The sequence below is a fragment of the Camellia sinensis genome, chromosome 14 (genome assembly GCF_055761805.1).
Source record: "Camellia sinensis isolate YWXY chromosome 14, ASM5576180v1, whole genome shotgun sequence".
NCBI classification, from domain to species: Eukaryota; Viridiplantae; Streptophyta; class Magnoliopsida; order Ericales; family Theaceae; genus Camellia; species Camellia sinensis.
In genome coordinates, this window is record NC_138974.1 from 140,752,795 (window position 1) to 140,767,128 (window position 14,334).

The 14,334-nt window shown below is 33.9% G+C and overlaps 1 pseudogene across 1 annotated transcript; it reads right to left on the reverse strand.

Annotated features, from left to right (window-relative positions):
- Positions 1-1,700: 1,700 nt before the first annotated feature.
- LOC145806735 (alpha-soluble NSF attachment protein-like) lies at positions 1,701-14,086 on the reverse strand (annotated as a pseudogene). The gene is made up of 9 exons (XR_014350215.1): positions 13,849-14,086; positions 12,987-13,036; positions 12,806-12,878; positions 6,043-6,122; positions 5,611-5,762; positions 4,145-4,309; positions 3,989-4,035; positions 3,599-3,698; positions 1,701-1,956 (listed from the first exon to the last, which is right to left on the reverse strand). The product of XR_014350215.1 is annotated as an alpha-soluble NSF attachment protein-like (transcript).
- Between the last annotated feature and the right edge of the window lie 248 nt (positions 14,087-14,334).

The following is a 14,334-nucleotide window of genomic DNA, read 5'->3' on the forward strand; positions in this document are numbered from 1 at the left end:
TAACAAGATGAATTCCCATTAACATATAAAATAATATGCAAGAAATAGTTCAAATCTAAAAGTTTGATGAACAAAAGATAAGAGATGCAAACTGAAACTTGTGTGATACCACAGTTTCCTTAAAATAGATTTACCGCCTCTCAATGGGTGCTAGAGGTACGCCGGCATCTGTCTCCTAGGATACGACGGTCGAAACCAGCTAATGCAGAAGCACCTTCTGAATAGCTCCAGCGAACTTGACAATGACAGCACTCTCTCTAACAAGAACCAAATAAGGGGCGAGTACAAAGAAGATAGAAAATTTCTTTGGTATAAAAATCTACTTCACCTTTATCTAAAGAAAATCACAAATTTTCCATCTCAAAAATATTTCTATCTAATCTATCTAAGTTGGAGGGCCATCTTTATACTTATAGGAAAAGTGTTTTAGCCATGAAGGCTACCATAAAACCTAACATCAAAGGCTATCAACTCTAACCATTAGGGCTAAAGTTACAAAGGTGCAAAACTCTCATGTGCATAATATGATCATCAACTCTATCATCAAAAGATGAGAGTTACAAAGGTTGAAAACCTCGCTTGCATTATATATATATATATAATGCTATTTAAATAATCCAACAAGATTGATCGCAAAATGGATACAGGTGTTGGGTCATAACCCGATCCGAACCCAGTTTAAACATGTGCATAAGACAAGCTTAGTCCAGCATAGCACAATCTGGCCTATGCCCAAGACTAAGTCCAACACATACACATATACAAGCCTAAACCAGTCCAGACCAAGACTAAGACTAAGTCCAAGTCCAAGCCTAGATCCAAGCCCAAGCCCAGGTCCAAGCCCAAGCCCAACTTCTATTGATACCCACTTTATGAGACAATTCTCATTCACAACTTAATAGTTTTGGCTTATTATTTTTGTATTACAACCTTCTCACTTAAGAGAATACAAAACCACTCAAATCCACCTCAACCAGCGGTTGGGTCCCATTTTAATTTCGAATTAAAGTAGCCGAAAAATCATTATTTTCCAACAGTGTAAAGGAAAACATTTTCTTATAAAAAAAAAAGGAAAAAAAATTCAAGAAATATTTTTCCATATTTGGAGGTGATTATGGTGGTAGGACAAAGATGGAGGAGAAGGTGAAGGTGATAGTGGTCTGGTGGTAAAGGTGTGGTAGTGGTGACATTTATAAGACTTTAGTTCAAAAAATATCTTTCATCTTTCAAAAATGAAATATTTTCTACCCGAATAAATTTGTTTTTTATCGATCATAAAAAATATTTTTCGTTGACTTTCGTTTTCTGTTGTATCAAACACATTTTAGCCGAAACAAATGGTTTGAAAACATTTTCCGCTCAAATAAACTTATTTTCCATTGACCACATAAAACTTTTTCAGCTAACTTTAATTTCCTATTGTACCAAACGCCAAAAAAAAAAAATGTATATATAAAACAGGACGTGGCAATTGTTTTGGCTCATGCCTCGCATCAAAAAAATTCTAGTTGCACAATTTTCATATGCTCTCGGACTAATCAATATAAAATTATATTTGCACAGCCATTTTTTGTTGTGTAAATCATTTACAATGAGGTCAAACATAAGATGCAATAAAACAAAAATGCAGAGGCTTGCAAATTGCAATGGGAATTCTTGAACATCTTCAACAAGCAAACAGTAAACAAAAGAAACCTGTATTCCATTACAACCTCGTATATGCTTATAATAGCAAGCATATATTCATTCAGATTCACAACAAAATCAAACGTACACACACAAAACCAGTGTAAAAGAATAATAATCAGACACAACCATCCGGTACAATCATCACAAAGATATGCAAATGACACGACATCAAATTAAAATATAGACCTAAGTAAGATCGTCCTCCTCTAGTTCTTTTGCCTTCAGTGCTTCCTTAACTCTCAAAAGAAGGGTTGTTTTCCAAGCATCCTGCAGAGCAAATGATGTGGAAACAACACAACTAATTGCAACATTCAATAACTAAATAAACATGCGGATCTGAATCTAGACAACACAATAGCATCAGTTTGATTGATGTAAATTCCCATCTCAACTGGATCAGAAAACAAGTGACTTTACCAGAAATGTGTAATATCCACAAATCAATACAGAAAAACTAGCTATAAATAAACTACTACAATGTCAAATGCTATAGAAAATAACAAATGCAACTGAGTTCAATTCAGCAAAGCTTGATCCACACAAAATCTTTTCATTGATTAGATAAGTAACTTTCACCATTCCTCCATTAAGTCTGTTGCTTTGATGTCACCCCTTTAATATTTTGATAAATATTTTGATAAATTCGACTCACATCAAATTTACTTGGCAAAACCATTGAAACCTTCATGTTGTCTAGAGTTAGTGCCACCTCTAACTTCTCATTATTTCTTCTCGTAATATCTTTTGTTCTCATGCAACTTGATCCTTCTTATCAGCCTCCCTCTTAATCTAATTTTTCAAAACTAGTGTTTTGTTTGTCTTCAATATTAACAGCTGTTTTAGCAAAAATCAAGATATGCCCGCTAGGATTGACAGAGAAACTACAAATTAAAAGATGTCTGTAAAATTCAAAAATTCCAGCCCTAGGTCACCTAATTCGCTGGTACAAGGTGATGGACACATTATGAGTTCGCGAACAGGTGGATTTTTGGCAAATTCTCTGCAAATTTATAAATTCATTAAATATATTCACGAATTCCTTTAATCAATTTGTGAATTGGCCAGAAATCTCATTTCAGCCAATTACTTACTGCCGCGGATCACAAACCATACGATTTTAATAACTAGGAACCAGCAAGTAAAAATGCTAAAAATTTACTGTCTTCCATTTCTGAATCAGTTCATGCTTAGTCATTTTGCCATGCATTAGTCACGCCATTAATGATCAACTTCTAAAGCAGCTGTTTTTCTACCAATGAACCAAATGTTCAACACAGAAATTGTAGTGCAGGAAGTAGCCCAAAAGATGAAAATCTTCAGTACAGCATGTCAGTGGAAATTGATTCAGCAGCCATACTTCTATAATTGATCACAAGGAACCTTTCAAGAAGGTCACACTCAAATAATATGTTCTCTAAATGTCAAAAGCAATCTACATCGCACAATAAGATCAAATTTTGAATTGATATCTATCCTCAACATCAGCCTTTGTATAGTCTAATCAGTATACTTACTGTTCAACAAAAAATAAATCCTACTAAGTGCTATGCTATTCCAAGATCTGAAACTAGACAAAGCTATTCTGACCATACAAAATTATGACAGTTCTAATATGGTACAAGGAGAAAAGAAGGAAGCAATTCAAAACAAACTTGGACCTAGAGTTGCAGTTATGTGCCATCACATGTTGTTCAAGACATTATTAGCCAAAAGCAAAGAAAAGAAAAGAAATTCTGAACCTCCTTTTCAGAATAATATTAAAATCAATTCAACTAAACTCAAAACTTCTGTGCTGCAAGTAAAATCCATGTCAAACACATCAGCAACAAACCCACTCAAGAGGGCTACAAACTAATCAGACTCCAAACATTGATAAGTGTTTTCAATTAGAATCAGAAATGCAATTTACCAGTTGAGTCATGCTGTCAAATTCCTTCACAGCATCAGTGAACTTTGCAATATCTTCCTGATCAATAGCATCAGCTAAATCCTGCCACAGGAGAAGCAATCTTCATGTTAAGCTAAATTTTTGTTATCACAATTATATAAAGATATTAAATATAATTATTAAATTCAACATAAGAAAGGAGGTAGCTTAGGAGTTTAAACTGTTGATAAAAAACCATCAAAATATGCAGTTCATATGGGGAAAAAATTCATCAAGATGAGAAGTTAACTACATTCCACGAAATCTATTTCCTAACAATTGTAGAATGAATTCACCATCCAAGAGGAAACTTAAAAAAAAAAAAAAAAAAGAGATGCAAAACCAAAACGAGTTTTACAAGCTTTACATAACGCAAGCAATTTGTACTCTCGTGTTCCAGAAAAAGTTGGATCCAAATCCTGAAAAAAAATAAAAAATAAAATCAATGTTCATACAAATACAATGTCTAAGCAATATGATAAAAAGACAATCCGCTGGACAAGAGCTATCGCTTAATCACGCTTAAACCTGATATTTCTCTAATGCATTGTTAATTGCAACAGTGTCCCTTTGCCTTTACAGAGTTGGCCAATGCCAGCATTAAGAAGATGTCCTTTTACTCCATACTTCAGCAAATTATTGTTCAGCGATTGCCGTGCTATATCTTCATAAATCTCAATAGCTAGCTGGTATCTGGAGAAAATTTTGAGCATAGTAGTTCCTATCAATGCACTTTCAATTATTCCTCAACAACATTTTACATCAATGTAAAGCTATGACAATATGTATTCCAAATAAATGATTTCTGACAGTAGGTACAGATCTCATTTGCATTGTTCCACTATTTCACTTTGGTAATAAGGCTGCAAATGAGATGAGCCAAGCAAGCTTTAGGGTGTTCAGAATCGGCTCAGTCAGTTTAATGTATGTTCTGGTTTGGCTCATGTTCGTGATAGTTTCATGAGCTCATGATTCCAGCTCAGTTTGGCTTGGCTCAGTAATGCATATGAAATCCGGACACATGTAGAATGGATGAGAAAAAAACCCAATGGACAAAAAGATGACAGGGCTTTTAAAGTATGTCACCAAAAAGCAAAATGTGGGCCATCATTTAACTTTTTTTCAAAGTATAAAGCATATTTGTAATACAAAGCAGGACACACGTCCTCTCTCAATGTGTGGTGCATTATAGTATACTTACACAAAAATAAAGAAAAAGGATTAAATGTGACCTTGATAAAAAGTAACAGAAGTAGAACAACTCCCCTCATTTGCAGCCCTAGTTACAAAACTAAGCCCTGAATCTATGCATGAATATTAACATATGTGCATACATATATTTGGAAATGAAGTAAACTACACTGTCAATAATGTGAATGATCATTTGTTTTCAAACTATACTGTTGAACCAAATAAGTGCTGCAACACTCTAAAAAAAACAAGCTGACAGTAACAAATTCAAATGTGAGTTAGTTGTTGGAATAATCAGAAGAAAAGACCACCGCACTCACATTGATATAAAGAGAAACAAACAACCAGATGCATATTGACTTAATCCCACATGACCAATTCAAGCAGCCTACAAGGAGATCCTACATAACTGACTATACTGCCTTCAGAAACACATACAGAGATGAAAAATAACTTTTGCAGATAATACATGTGGAAGTTCTCCATATAAAAATACATGATTAAATTATTATAAACTTACACATTTAAATGTGAAATGCATTAAAAAATTTGGGATTAACTATATAGATCCATTTCCTCCAAAATGGTAGCAGCATATCCTGATAAATTTAACTGCAGGTAGTTTTAAGGTCTACATGGTACAAAGTTAAATCAAACAACAATGTCATCTACTTTCCACAATCAATTCCTACGCAGAGAAAGAGAGATTAGAACAGTTATGAGATACATCCACTGTGGACTGAACGTTGCAGAAAATAGGTTTCAAAAGTCATCTAGCCACATAAGAAGTATAACGGGCTTACTGTTCCAACTGAGCAGAAAATTGAGCAACTTTCTGCCTGCATTGATTTGCAGTAGTTGTTACATCTTCGCTTTGGAAAAGATCAGCCGCTTTTTCATAGTAAAAAATAGCCTGCTCGAAGTTCTGTTCAGCTTCGTACGATTCAGCAATTTCCTGCACATGAAGACAAGAGTTCCAAGTTATCTACGACTTTACTAGCCATCATATGCAATGATCCTAGAGGTTTACTCTAACTAAACATTAAAAAAAAAAAAAAAGGATAATAGCATCTATGAATTTTACCCTTGTTTATAGTCGTAAGTGATATGGCTTATCACTTATTACTATGAACAAGGGTAAAGTCATAGATGCAACAAAATATGGGTAAGGAAACAATTATCTTCAACTGCCTCAAGTCTGACATAATTTACAGACAAAATGGTACAGATTGTACCTTGTAATATCTTGCAGCCATGTTGAGCCTTCCAATCTCCTTAAACATATTGACCGCTTGCTCTAGACAAGATATGGTCTCTGAAAAGCATACAATATTTAAGACAAGAGTAACCCCTAAGAAGCACGGACACTTCTAAGAAGGTAACGTATCCGTGTCGTATCCGTGTCGGACACCGACACTCTTTGGACACTTTCCCAACACGTGTCCGACACTCTTTAAAACGTGTCCTATTTTTTAAAGACCCGGACACTCTTTGGACACTTAGAGAATACATGTGTATCTCTTAAACACACGTGTCTATCAATTAGACACATGTGAAACCAATTATAAGTTTGAACAAAACAACTTAAGATACAATAATAAAACAAAAATCATATAAATTCATAAAAATTATTGTCATATTTAATATTTTTATTATCTTTGAATGATATATTCATATATATAACATATAATAAATATATAAAATTATATATTTCATGCGTGTCCCCCCGCGTGTCGTGTCCTGTATTTTTTGAAAATTAACGTGTCGGCGTGTCCGTGTCGTATCCGTGTCGTGTCACGTGTCCGTGTCCATGCTTCTTAGAGTAACCCCATGCCTCTGTGTAGTTTTCTAATAAAAACATCATTCCTAATTATATGTGAACAGGCGAGATATTTAGCTACAAAATTCCATTAGATTTTGTTCTTTTCAAAGCTTTGATGGGCCGGATTTATTGAATTATTTTCAATGATGATGTGCATGGAAAGAAGAAAAAGGGCAAATACAAAATATTACATGAAGCACACCTAAGGTTTCATGACCAGTGAAGCACAAATTATCATCAGGGTGCAAATAAGTAACGATAAACATCAGACTGGTTTGAATCATTGCTAGTGAGCAGGTTTAAAGAATCCCAAGATTTCCCATTACAAAACCTACCAAGATGGTTATGCAAAGTTAAAATCTATGAAGCACATGTACGGGTACACATCAATACGGAAAAATCTATGAAAAAAAGTAGGATACACGTAAAGCTGGGTACATTCGTAAAAAATAAATAAATTTGAAATAATGCAAAAATTAATTAAATGGTTTAGTTGGTTAAGATCAAACTTACAATTCACATTTAATGCCAAAAGTAAGATATAAATCAAAATTAAATGCAATTAAATTAAATAACTTACAAATTAAAGCTTAATTTTAAAATCATGCTGAGTATAAAAAAAGAAGTTTAGTGAAACTAACTTCACATTTACATGGAAGAAAATACTATTCTAATTGAGGTACAACTTAGGTATATACTAGATACATCTAGGGCACTGCAAAAATCAAGAAGAAAAAATTGGGCGCGTGTTTCGTGTACCCAGTACTTATGCAGAAGTAACCATGCAAAATACTAGTACCCAGTATGGTTACGGCCAAGGTTCTGAAAAGCGGTTGCGGTCGCCGTAACTGTGGCGGTGGCGCGGTTGTGGTTACGGGGTGTAAAGGCCGTAGCGTAACGGTTGTAGTAACTAGAACCGTGAATTTTTTTATTTTTCGCACAATTTGAAAAAAACTTACCGATACGCATATTTTTTTTCCATGATCATATTTATTGGGTTTAAAATAAATATTGATCAATTTTTGTAAATTTTTAAGCATGATCCAATATATTTCATATTTTTAAATCACTATAAACTGAGTTTTTTACATTTTATTTTAATAATTAATGACTTTATATTATACAAAAAATCAATCACTAACTATTATATATAAGATAAACAATGACAAAAGTAAGAATAAATAAGAGCCTAAATATATATATACATATTTTAACCAAGCCAAATAAATAATGATCACACTTACTATTATTATTATTATTATTATCAAACAATATATAGATAGACCTTAATTGTAGGATTCGCGCAACTAAGTGGCGATTCTCAGTGAGAATCTGAGAATCGCGATTCCGCGATTCCTAGTAAGAAACGTGTAAGAATCGCGTTTCTGTGGAGACAGAAACGCGATTCAGTCCAAGATGGGATCGTAAAGGGGAGAGAGAGAGAGAGAGAGAGAAACCCTAACCTTCGACGTCGACATGAGAGGAGAAAGGGCTTCGATCATCTTCGTCACTCTCGCGATCATCTTCGTCACTCTCTCGATCGTCTTCGTCTTCGTCACTCTCTCTGTGCTTCTCTCTCTCTCTCGCTCTTCGTCTCCGCTTTTGTCCCTCTTCATCTCTGTCGTTGTTCCTCTTCACTCTCTCTCTCTTCGTCTAGATCATATATAATATATAATATATATAATTTATCATATATAATATATATAATAAATATAATTTATCATATATTATATATGTAATAAAAAAATATTTAATTATTATTTCTTAAAATATCATATATAATAATAATTTTTGTAAATTATTATTTCTTAACTTTTTAACATATAATAAATAAAATAAATCATCCAATTATTTAAAAGAAATCTAATTAAACCATATATAATAAAAAAATTATAAAATAAAATATCTAATTTTTCTTTTTATTTATTTTAACATAATTTATTATTCCTTATTTATTATAATTTTTTATTTATAATATATATCAATTAAAAATAAAAAAATAAATTAACAATAATACATTATTTAAAAAATATAATACATAAATTAAATAATTAATGTATATTAAAATAAAAATATTTATAAAAAAACTTCTAATGTGCATTAAAATATATATATATATATTACCGCTCCCCGAGACGCTCCCAACCTAAGAAACTTCTATCGGCTCACGATTCCCCGCTCCCGCCCCTGCTCCCGCTTCGTGCAACTAAGAGATAGACACACACAAACAAAATGGTTAAGTGATAGCAGCTGAATAGAATAGCATATGTCTTACAGCTTCAACAAATAAATAACATGTTCTTCATCTTCCCTCTTCTCTCCCGCTATCTCTTACTCATCCATCTTCTCTCTTTATCCCTCTGTCCCTATTTTCAGTTTTTTTTTTTTTTTTTTTGTGTTTTTTTGTGTTTTTTTCCGAAAGAAGCTGTTCGAAACCGTCACATAACGATGCGTAACAGGCCGTTACGACATCGTTACGACCGCTACGGCTGACACACCTGTGAATCTCAATCACATTGCAAAAGCGGCCGTAACGGGTGGCTACTATGAAGCACGGACACGGACACGCGACACGACACGGACACGCTGACACACAAATTTTCAAAAAATGGGGGACACGACACGCTGGGGACACGTTCAATATATATAATTGATTTTATTTATTATATGTCATAAAATTATTAAAAAAATAATTAAAAAAACATTGAAATAACTTAAAATTGCATTCCATCAATACATAACATGCCATTCGAAGCTACCAACCATCATTTTGCAATTGTGAAAGTTTTTGACTTTTAATTTTCTTACAAGCACCAATTCCCTTTCCTGGAAGTTTTAATAGGTGTGACCTTACTCTTGTATATGAACCTTTGAAAGTATTATTACAAAAATTACATTGTAATTGGCAATTTCCTCCTCCTTCCCCAGGCTTTGCTAATTTAGTCATATACTTCCACAATGGTTTGTTCTCATCAAAATCATCATCAAGAATATCATTAGAACTACCACCCGTAGCCATTGTTTCAGAATTACAAATTTGTTCCTATAATAAAATTAATAAACACACATTATTATTAAAATTAACAAAACTAATAAAATATATATATATATATTTTCAAATAAAACATATTAACAAAACTAATTAATAAATATATATATATATATTATGAAAATATAAGACATTAACAAAACTAATTAATAAATAAATATATATATATATATATTATATTTAAGGCATACAGAGGGGAAAAAATATAAAATGAAAAAAAAAAGGACGCGAAAAAACAAAATAAAAAATAAAAGTATACTCAGACGTCGAGAGAGAGAGAGAGAGAGAGAGAGAGAGAAACATCGACTGACGAACGAACGAAGACCAGAAGAAGAAGGAAGAAGACCGAAGCCGAGGAAGGAAGAAGAACGTGTACCTTACGACCGACGAGCGACGACGAACGACAAGCGACGAGCTACGAGCAGCAACAAGCGATGACGAGCGACGGACGAGCGACCAGGTTCTCTTTCTCCTCTGTTATCTTTGCCTTCTCTCTTTCTCTTTTTGTTCTCTGCTATCTTTGATCGATTTAGGGCTTTGATCGATTTAGGGCAAATATAAGTTATTTTTGTTCTTTTACAGATTGACCCCAAAAATATTTTGTAAATTCTGAAATTGACTCCAAAAATGTTTTGTAAATTCTGAAACTGACCCCGTGCGTGTCCCGCAAGTGTCCATAACGTGTCCTGGACGTGACCGGCTTCAAAAAAAATAAAAAAAAAATTGGACACTCTCTAGTGCGTGTCGGACACGTGTCCACTGCGTGTCCGACACGTGTCCGTGTCCGACACGTGTCCGACACTGGTACGGAGCCCTCGGAGAGGTGTCCGTGCTTCAGAGGGTGGCGGTAACCACCACAACCGTTACATAACGGCGTTACGTAACGATTGCGGCCGCTTTTTAAAACCTTGGTTACGGCATATTTGGCAAAGTACCCATGCATCATAGAGGTTAAAATTGTGGCGATTTAAACAATGCATGCACGCATGCCCCTATTTGTGTTCTACATTATCTGATGGTACATCTAGTTTATTAGTTTAATGTGCATGCTCTATCATATTGAGTGGAGGTTCCTTCAGCTTCAAGTAACGAATTGAAATAAATATTCTTTCTAAGCTTGAATTGATCCCAAACACAAAACAACAAATGGCATGTAGGGGCATGTTAAAAAAGACAAAAAAGAAAAAAAGAAAAAGAACCAAGTTGTGATTTAAACAATGCATCACTACAAAAACATAATGTGAACATTCACTAACATTGAATTTTGAAATCTAGAATTCTGAAATCCCTTGATTTGTTTATTCTTGTGATTAGTAACTTCTACCGAAAGGACACAACCTTACTTTGTTGTTACATGTTTGTTAATAAAGAAAATTTTGGCTGAATGCCTACTTGACGGACCAAAAAAATAACAAAATGATGCAGGACTGCTTTAGGAATACTTTCTGAGACTAAAACATCAATCAGGAGGGAGAGATAATGGATTTTAAGTTTATATGTGCCTATAAAAAAATTAGTGTCAACTGATTAAAAGAAGTTCGTGAAGGTGTAATAGAACATTCACCACCACAATCATCTATAATAATCAAATCGATTAGAGGACAAAGGAGGAATCCTACATCTGTCAGTCCTTTTATTTCTTGCATTGTAATTTGTATCTTACTTGGCATTCTGTCAATTGGAATCATGCCCCTTGCAAGCCAACAAGCAACGTGTATTATATGTCACATGTAATAAGGCTTCACGAATCAGTACACCATAGGTGGGTATGACAATTCTCTAAATTAGCACCAAGTACATGATTGACTGCTCATAGTTCATAGGAACTAGAGAAATCCACTAAAGGACCACCTATTCTACTAATCATAAGCACCCAACCACCTTGCCTTACAATTCAACCTAATTGGCCTTTTCAGTCACTTGCTTGGTTAGATCTTGTCAACACATGCATTCTTGATTGAGCTACTTTAGCATGAGTACTGAAATACATCTTTTATTTTTTTTATTTTTTCAGATAAATACTAAAAGATATCTAATTCAAAGAAAACAAGAAGCAAGGGAACATCGCAAAAATATATCGTGTAAAAAGAATTTAAGATTACATTACGCTGTCACTACTTTTTAGCTGCAGGGTAGATTCATAAATGATATAATTATAATAGAACATTGCTTGTATAAAATAGAAAAATGATCCATAGCTCGAAATTCGGTGGCCCGAATTTGGCTCAAAGCCCAAAACGATGTCGTTTTGGGCTTCGATTTTTTTTTTTTTTTTTTCTCCTTTTCTTGCTTTTCGGATAGAGAGACAGAAAAGAGTAAGAGAGGAGAAGAAAAGAAGAGGAAGAGAGGAGGCGAGAGAGGAGAGAAGAGGAAGAGAGAGAGTAGATCTGGATTTGATGAAGATGATGATGATGTTGAAGATGATGATGATGTTCAAAATCTGGATTGTTGATGAAGGAAAAAAAAAAAAAAAATTGTTGATGAAGATGTTGATCTGGATTGAAGATGATGATGGTGTTGTTTTCTCTGCATTTTTTTTCTCTATATATATATATATATTTTTTTTTTTTAGTTGCTCTGGAAATTTTTTTTTCTTGTGTTGATGCCAAAACCCAGATTAAACATCATCTCCTTTTTTTTTTTTTGATGCCGAATTTTTTCTGAACAAATTTTTGTGATGATGTTGATGTTGATGTTGATGCCGAATTTTTGTGGTGATGATGTTGATGCCGAAAAGTTGCTCTGGAACATCATCAAGAACAAATTTTTGTTCATCGAAAATTTCTTGTGTTGATGCCGAAACCCAGATGATGGTGATGATGTTGATGCCGAAAAGTTGCTCTGGAACAAATTTAGATGCCAAAACCCAGATTAAACATCATCTCCTTGTGTTGATGCCGAAACTCAGCTCCTTCTCTTCTTCTTCTTCAGCTTTCTTCTTCTTCTTCAGTTTAGAAAAACGCGAAAAAAAAAAAAAAAAAAAAAAAAAAAAAGACACCAAAACGACGTTGTTTTGGTGTCGAGCCATTCGAGCCATCAAACTTTCGAGCTACCAATCAGAATTGTATAAAATAAGCCAAAGTGGTCTGACAAATTTCAGGATAAATTAAGTCAACATCATACATACCTTTAGTATTTGTCTTCTTATAGCAATGAGCAGCAGAAGCATAAGCACCAGCAGCTTCATGTTTGCTATCCAACTACAAAAATAAGTAACAGCATTATATAGGCTTATGGTCAGATAAGATCTGCCAAAAACAAAACTTCAAAGATAGAAATATCTAAACCCTGTAAAACGAAGCAATTACCTTTAAATGACAGTTTGCTAACTTCACATATGCTGATCCAGCTTGGTCCCCTGAGAATCCAAATATCATAAAAGATTACTGACCTAATACCTGGGATATAATGCTTATTAATCCAATTTTGAAAAAATAGTCGAATTCTTTAATCAACGTGATCCTTCAAGTACCGAAGTGATCGAAAGTCTTCTTAAAATAGAAAGCAAGAAAAAAAAAGGCTTCCAAAACATTAGGATAACTCATAGCAAATAAATTGTTATTCTCATTCTATAAGCTTAAGAGCAAGCAACTATGGAAGAATCAGCATTGCTCATCAAGAAGTCATTTTTATTTTAATTTCCAAGTACCAAACTATTCAGTCGTCGAAAAGTAATGGCTTTATAGGGCAGGCAGCGATTGAGTTTGTATTGGGTGCCAAGGGTAATCCTGTAAGCCACTAAACACACACACACACACACACACACACACATAATAAATTGGATTTTTACTGATCACTATATATATGAATCTATAACATTCCCAACTTAAGATGCACGCACAAGGCAGATAATGAACAATTTTATAAATTAAAAAAAAAAATCTTAATTTATTTGGCATTTAATGTTAACCCAAAATTAAACAAATAGATATTACTGCTCCATTTCCTTGACAAAAGTTGCATCCAAGTTAAACAATTACAACACACGCACAAGCCATCAAGGACTCAATCAAACCAAGATCCACCACAATTGACTGATCAAGAACCTTCGATTCGAAAAAAAAAAAAAAAAAAAAGGAAAAAAGATACAGAATTGTGCATTCTCACTATCGCATCGAAACAAACCATAATCGATCAACAAAAAATATGTATGAGTAGAAGAAGGCTGACATGATTTGGCGAGCTTGAAAGCATTGGCGGCTTTATCGAACAAGTCGGCGGCGTCATCGAATTTGGAACCGAAGAGGCCCCAGCCGCTGAGCTTCTTCTCAGCTCTCTTCTCGAAATCTTCTCCTCTCGCAATCTGATCGCCCATCTTGTGTTGGCGGTGATGGAAAATGAAGATGAAGATGAAGATGAAGATGAAGATGAAGACTGATCAAAAAAGCAACAGAAAAAGAAGAGGAAAGGTGGGGTGGTATCAAAAGAAATGTGCTATTGCCAGGTTTCATCATGGATGAAATATGGGCCTGCTTTTCATGGGCTCAAATTTCATTAAGCAACGCAACCCATCAAATTGTGGATCTGTCATGCCGTGAGAATCCCATGAGAGGATATTCTAAGATTTTTAAACATATGATTCATAAAAAAAATTTAGGATCTTGCTAATAAATATCCTAAGGGTACAAGAAAAAGACAAATAAGTGTAGAACTCAA